Source organism: Anticarsia gemmatalis, chromosome 6 (genome assembly GCF_050436995.1).
Source record: "Anticarsia gemmatalis isolate Benzon Research Colony breed Stoneville strain chromosome 6, ilAntGemm2 primary, whole genome shotgun sequence".
Lineage (NCBI taxonomy): Eukaryota > Metazoa > Arthropoda > Insecta > Lepidoptera > Erebidae > Anticarsia > Anticarsia gemmatalis.
The window spans coordinates 7,748,243-7,756,731 of NC_134750.1; positions in this window are offsets into that span (position 1 = coordinate 7,748,243).

The window sequence follows — 8,489 nt, forward strand, 5'->3', positions numbered from 1 at the left end:
ATTTATAAAATCAATTAATTTTTGTGATTAAATGTTTTCAAATATCGCATAGAAACGAGTAATTACCTCATATAAAAATCCATCTTTGACCCGGCTGCAACCTAAATACAAACATTAGGGACACGCAAGTTATAGAGGCAGTAGCACTGCGTGTTTAGACCTAGCATGCAACTGTACAAGTGTACACACCTAACACGACTATACAACATAGAAGAAGCGTAATTACTAATTACTTATACCATAAATTATACCGTAATTGCAGAAAAAAGAATCATTGTGAATGATTATGTTTCAAGCGTGGCATTCAAGAAAAAACACTTTACGTTTATTGTCATTTACTGGAATTGGCTAAAGCTAATTTTATTTCGGTTCCAGTATTCCTGGCATTTGACTTCGTTTTTTTTCTTATTAATGACAACTCCCGTTTTTAGAATTGCTTGCGTTAAGCGGACATACATACAACGTACACAAAGTGCAACCAGACCGGAAACAATTGTTCTGTGTGGGACTCGAATCCACGACCTCCCGACGCAATGGTAGTGGCGTGGCGACCTTAATAACCACTGCGCCACGGAGGCACTCTATGTCAGATGTTATTATTTTCATTACAACTGATTACGCTTTTAGTTATTACAAGCACGATGTTTTTAAGAAAACCTACTACCATGTTTATAAAAGTCACAAAAACGCAGCGGTAGCGCAACGGTTAAGGCATCTAACTAACGATCGTGAGGTCGTGGGTTCGAATGCCATCCATTGTTCTATTGCCGTGAACCCGCTTCTAACAAGCTTTTGAGCTTACCACGAGAGATTAACAGTATTGAACATTAAATGAAGAAATTAGGCAGCCGTTTTCAAGAGCTGGTCTTTAGTGATAGACTCCAGGTTTCTTCTTATTTATGGCGATTGAAAACAGTGGCCGTATTTTTCTTGCTAGCTCTTCTCATAAGGCTCTACTCCTCTTTCAGCGCCAGTGGTAGATTCAGTAATTGTAAAGTCAATAAGTGTCAACATTTGACTTAAATGAAGCAATGATTAACTGATTGGCATGTAAATAATTTAAAATAAATCTTAGCCATTCTAGTAATGGTTTCACTTCTATTTATGAATACACTTAATACGGTATCTAAAAGTAGCATTTGGATTAGGTTGTCTATGAGCACTAACTACTGACAGGAAAGACTGACAGAAGACGCATTTAGCTTCCTTTTGCTATTAAACATAGTTAATTTAGTTATCCGGTACAACTACTTGTATTTATTGCAGTGTGCTTTAAATGCACTTTACGTCTATATCGTTCAATGAGGCTATTTTTTATTTCACAAATTGATTACGATATAAAAACCTAGAGACTATAAGTTTATCTTTTATTTAATTGGTTATTAAAGGTGATAGATATGATACAACAGTTAAACGTTTAAAAATTAGCGGTAAAATAATGATCTTAGAAAATGTTATCCTAAAACCAGATTCTTTAGACATTATGGTGCAGCCGAGGTCATCTGCATTTAATTATGCAGTTACAATGATTTATTTCATCCTAATCTTTAGAAATTTAAATACCATTTTCTTTCTTCTAAATTTCTATAGACGAGAAGGCATTAGGTTGTTGACATCAAACACAAATAGAATGATCACATGACACCCACCACAGACTGCAGTATTTTATCGCAGAAAAAGGTGTGTTTGTACATTTGTATAAAAAACGATTGAATGATTTGTTATAAAATGTCTTTAGTATGTTAAGTACCGTCAAACATGGTAACTTGACAGCGGGGTGTTGACTTTACTAACGATTTTAGAAGTCCAACTGATTTACTGTGTTGGTTGATTCATTTGTAGGTAAAGTTTTACGAGTATTGAAAATTTATATATGTACATTTTTAGTGTCCACAATAATGCAATGAATTTTATAATAGTTGTCATTGTAAGAGTAGTTTGTTAATTGTTGTGAGTGTTCATACAAGAACATACTTAGGTATATCTTAAATTACTAGTCTAATTAATGTAAGAATATGATATGATGATAGTCATATTCACTAAAAAGGCTATAGGCTATCTATAACATCACGCTACTATCAACGGGATCGAAGTAATCACCATAAACGCCAATAAAACTGCGGAGTCCTGCTAGTATTTTATATTGCGTGTGGAGTGGAAGTGATATACAGCTGCCGATCACATGGCCCCAGGTTCGATTCGGGTCAGCGAAGATGTCATTAATGTTACTCAATTTACACAGGAATATTTCTAAGTTAACCTTATTATTTATTATGGGAGTAATGAATTAAAATTGCCACAAAGTGGATGCGACAAGAAAGTCTTAGCGGGATAACCTGGATGCGTTCCTGGATGGGTGGCAACAATCGACCGAGGGGACTGGAAATTCAGGGGAGAGACCTTTGCTCAGTAGTGGAATATAGAAACATGCTAATTAAAAAAAGATTACTTCTGCAAAAATATTGAAGGTAAAATAGGCACAAGTTTATGAAAAAAATGAACAAGCATTTTATTATTTATAAATACGAGTCGAGTAAATTAATCGAACAGTTACTACTCAGTTCTACTTCAAAGATAGAAGAAATATAAACTCTAACAGGCGCAGTTTATTTATTTTATCTAAATTTAAAAATAAATTCATTATTATTAAACATTGCTAAATTTAGAATCTAAAACATTGTTTTGGATTAGCTAAAATGCAAATCTATGCATCAGACTAAAATATCTAAGAGGTGTGACATTGAGATGTAAACTTGATAGCAAAGGCTATTGCAGCTCATTGTCAGCATTAATACAGGCTGAATCGTAAAACGTGTATACTAGCTCCCATGACCTTAAGTTTGTGAATATATCACAAATTACGTGGTCGAACACTGAAATTACGATGCTGCGTAGTTTTCTACATTATAATATAAGATATATCCTACTTTAATATCATAAGCGCGAAAGTTTATAAGGATGGATGGTTGTATGTTGATTAGGTACACTTTTGCGAAAAAACTATTTAACAGATTTTGATGAAATTCGGCACACAAGTAGTTTATACTTGTTACTCTAGGAAATCGTTTCACGCGGTCGAATTCACAGGTAGAGGCTAGTTTTCTATTAGATGTAGGTGTATTATATTCGTATATATTTAGAGAGTATTTTCTATATCAAGAGCCAGTATAACGGCTTCCAGATAACTGCTAAATAGCTAAATAGCCTATCAGATAGGCATAGTAACAGCCAATGACTGTATGAAAATATCTATCAAATTTTCGCTTGGTGAGTTAATTTTGTTAATACCTTTTTTTTGTTCTTAGTTGTGCCCACTTCTGAATATTCGTTGATTATTCACTATAAATACGGCTTTTGGCAGTATATTATTGATTTGACAGTTAAAGTAATTCAGTCTGATATCAGATGTAGAATTTTTAATTAATTACAAAGAGATAAATAAAATGCTCTCCTAGTCCTATAATATTATTGTTATCTAAATATGTCCGTCCGTTTACTTGTATGAAGTTTAAAAATGAAATTGATTATAAGTAGTACTGGCGTGAAGCCAACTTGTCTCTTACAAGTAGCGAGTGTTGAAACAAGCTAAGATTTTATTTAACAAACCATAAAGCGTTAACAAAGATTTACTACTAAATTAAAATTACATTATCATTAAATAAATTACTGTGTTAAACATGACTATATCAGAACCATTAATCGTGTTAAAACATACTGTTTACCTAATTACTGACATAAAATGCTTTTTTAAATTTATTACACCCGATCGGAAGTTCATTATTTACTTAGATATAATTTGCATCTCGTTTACTAGAACCCGAGGCTTTTAAAGAGCTTCATTCTTTATAATAAACGATTCCATGTTCAACTTTTGCCAAATATGGAAGCTAATACGACTGTTGGCAATAATTGAAACATTTCGAACAAAGCGTTAACCGTTAATCGTCCTTATGCCTAGTCCAGTGGCCTTTGCCAACATCTGCTGTTTATGAAAGTTGAAAAAAAAAGCTATGAGCATTCGATTGTCCTTCCCCTGTGTAGCAAATGCCAACTAAGGTATCTTAAATTATGTCATTAGGCACGTACGGTGTAAAAATAGGAATAATAATGCAACATAAATGTTTTACATAATAGAAGACTTTACTTCAATCACACATTTTTTATAATTCAGTCATAAAACTACTCTGAAGTCACTTAATCGGATATGCTTAATTTATAATTAAAAATGCATTTTATCCGTTAATTCGGGTCGTCGCGTCTGTGTAAAATGAGTAACAGAGAATACCGGTTTTAAAAGGATCGTGCATTTAATTATACATGTTTCGACTACTTTCGGATAGCAACTTTGGCTGTCTGTCTGGCTTAGATTAATTTATCATGTCGTAGCAACAAATTGTCTACCGTCTCTATGCCGCATTAGTTGAATGCAAATGCAAAATCATGACTATTACCATGACTTCATAACTCGACGAAGCATTTGCACGTGAATTGATAGAAAATTGCTTGCCTATGTTAGATTCAGATTTGATGTTTTAAGTAATGTTAATTGTACATTAACTGATACATATTCTGATTGTCTATTTCTTTAAATCGTCTTAATATGTCAAAGTTATTACGTTTTTTGGTCAAGCGATTAGGAAAGTAAATTACGTAACTTTAGGCGTTTAAAATCTCAGATAGCAAAGTTTTTAGTTTTAAAATAACATAATTTTAATTAAATTTACAACCATTTCTGAATGATTGCGGTGTTATAATTTACACATAAATTAAATATGATTGATGAAAAAACGTTACCCGTTTTTTGATTGGCGCTCTCTATTATCCGGATTCCTAGCAATCTCAAGCCTATAGGAGAAGCAATCATATTTTTTTAAGAAATAAATTGAGATGCAATCATAATTTAATAATTTTACATGGTTGCCTAAATTCATAGATATAATAAATAGATAGAGCTTTACTTCTGACTGGTTCCTCTTGTATGACTCGTAGAAGGTCATCCAGTATTTTAAAAGCCGAATTTAGCCAATTAATGCAAGTATCTGGGGGCACGGAAGTGCCCCCGCAAGTCGAGCAAAAAAAAAGCGGCACGGCCGTAACATCCTTTTCTCGAAGCAATTCGGGCTATTTTTGACACCCCTATAATTTCGTAGTGGATAAAACAAGAAGCCTGGATTTTCAGCAACTAATCAGTCATTGTATGGACACGGTATATTTAAAATTTCAGTCAATTTGAACCAGTAGCTTAAGAATGACAACTTGTTAAAATTTTGAATTTTGTCACTCACTGATTCACTGACTCACTGACTCACCGATCATCAAAAGTCTAAGGTACTTCTAGCAGACTTAGAAGCTTAAAATTTAGAATACAAATAGGGTTTAGTGTCTTAATCATGGGAAAAATTCAATATTTTCTAATTTCGGTCAAGTTTTCTAAATACACTAACTGCAACAATAACTTTGTAATCCCATATAAATGTATAAGATTACAAGGTTACATTTGCAGTTAATGAATTAAATTATTATTTCTGTAGAAAATAAAATAAATAGGTTTAAATATGTATCTACTATATGAGACATAACGGGAGGGGGTATAGGGTGGGTAAGGGTATTTAGCCCATGAAACTGAACAACATTCCCATAGGAAAATATGTTGAATTATGAAAAAAATACGGCTTTCCATACAAATTGGACTTATGTTTGCTCAATTCGCTCTACAAAAAGAAGTGAGATGCCATCAAAAACATTCTGTAAAAACCTCAAGTCTCGCCGTAAAAAGTTGTGAGATCTATATAATACCAAGTCGATTAATCTATTTAGTCTCTACTTAAAGGACCTTCTGTCTTAAGTTATTACGTATGTTATTATCATGCCAATTTAAAAAAAAATACCTTTAAAACAAATAGATCGACTTGGTCATCGCAAGAAAACACAAATTCGCCATTAACATTTCAGGAGCATTAACTTCTCGTCGTGCTGTGTAGTGTGATACATACTAATAATCAAATCATGCGATGGCCAGGTCGGTCTATTTGTTTTAGAGGTATTTTTCTTAAATTGGCATGATAATAACATACGTAATAACTTAAGACAGAAGGTCCTTTAAGTAGAGACTAAATAGATTAATCGACTTGGTATTATATAGATCTCACAACTTTTTACGGCGAGACTTGAGGTTTTTACAGAATGTTTTTGATGGCATTAATATATACATGCATATAGAATATAAAGATGTGGGAATTGTGCCTTGATGCATACTCACAAAATGGCTATCTATAAAAAAATATTATTTTCATAGTAGGCTTCCTAAATGATAATTAAATTTTAATCACGACATTGTCTATTTTTTCTAGATTGTAATGGATGTGAGTTTATCTCAAGTCTAGAATAGATAATATGACAATTAATTATTACGTAGGTACCTGTAATTTGTCTTTGTAATAATACTAGCATAAATATTTTATTTTTCCACGTATTTTGTATAATATCAGGTAAGTCTAGGCGCAATACAATATACAATATACACGCAAAAAATGCGCAATAATGTTAGTATATGTAAATATTATTATAACCTGCAACCGTAGACACGTGAATCATCTTATGATAAGTTATGAATAATAATCAGCTGTCTAGGAACGTTGCTATTGTTCTAAGATAAAGTTAATTTTACAGAAAAAAACAATAAAAAAATATGTATGCAGTTGTTAGGCTATTTATTATGAAGTTTCTAAAACAACAGTTTGATAAAGTCATCTCGTCTACTGTCTGTTTACTAAGATGCAAAAAGACAACTATTTTTAAATGAATAAAACTGACACTGCGCTTATATATAAATTTAGTCAGTTTTGTACCTGCTTATTTAATTATTAGTAGACCCAGACAGACACTAATTTGCATTTTAAAATGTCTCTATTTTCAAGGTTTCTTTAACTCGTGATAGACGCAAAATATTCAGTTACAACTATCGAGAAGCATTTATTTTATTTTTTGTTTCTGCCTTGCGTACAACAAACAGGTTTTATTTGGTGTTCCGGACTAAATTGGTAAAACGGAACACTTGTATTACACGAGTGTCCGTTAGACTGTTTCATATATGACTAACTATTAACTAAAACAGAGAATTGAGACTCAAATGAACACCTCTTTTTTAGTTGTTATTTTTATGGTCGGTGTTATAAAACTTATTTCTTATCACCTTATAACGATATTATAAGTACCCTGTAATATCCTATTATGGTCATTAATGTAATTTACACGTTAAAGGGTTTACGATAACATGAAATAGATATTAATTTAATTTAATTTGCCATTAAAAAGTGTTTTCTCTGTGAACTTATCATGATAATTCTACGATAAGAAATTTTAAGGCCTGAGAAATGAAGAGGGAACTACACATCTGAAGCTAATTAATATCATTTATTATTTTAAAGTACTCGAGTCGATCTAGTGCCTTTTGGTTGATCATGATAGATATGTGTATTAAGTTTCTAACACGTTTATTTTTTTTTGCACCTATTGTTAAATCTTACTTAATTAAGCACTACTTGATTGACTTAGCTATCAATAAATTTTATGTTAAATTAAGTATAAGTAATTATATGTTTTTTATTTCAGCGTGGTCTGAGCGATATTGTGTGCTGATCAAGAGGTTTTGGGTACTCCTGTGTCGGGTAAATAGCTAATGATTTTTTTATTTCTATCGATTCCATTTAACATGCCGTGGTGGTAATAGTCTCGCCTTGGTTCTCACCAATTAATTGTATTTAATGTGATTTAAATACACCTCTGCTGACGAGTATAAAATATGAACGCGGATTTATGACATTGACTGACATTGCAGCAGAACAAACTAAAGCTAATCAATAGACTCTACTAAAGTCTACTTGAGAAAAAATGATGCCGTCGGATCAGACACACAAGAATTTCAGGTGCCAAGTATTTCGCTTTCTAATTTTGGCGTAGCAAACTACCTACTAGAACAAGTTAGATGATATAGGTACCTACAATCTGCATGTAGTGTTAGATAAGACGTGTGTTCAGTCGATATAAGTTTAATATCCGTTTAGAATTTTGTTCGTAGCCGCTGGCAAGTGGTCAGTATCTCGAGTAAACATAGCGCGTTTAGTTGGGCCACGACCGCGGTTGCCTCGTGAGTAGCGTCGTAGGGATGAAGTGGGGCCATAAAGACTGAAAAATCGCGATATGTTAATTGATTACAACGTTACTTCAATAACGGCCTATTTTCCCGACTTCAGAGACGTATTGCTAAGTATTAGTTCGGGGAAAGAGTCTTTTCGCATTATAGTATGTATGAACTTGTAATAAAATCTTTTTTCTACACAATAAAGCTCGATATTTGGGTACCTCACGAGCTCACTGAGAGAAACCAATGAACCGTGTACCCATTTGTGATTCTTGAAGCAAAAAGAGATTTTATTATAAGTTCATACATAGGTAGGTACTATAATGCGAAAAGACCTTTTCTCCGACCT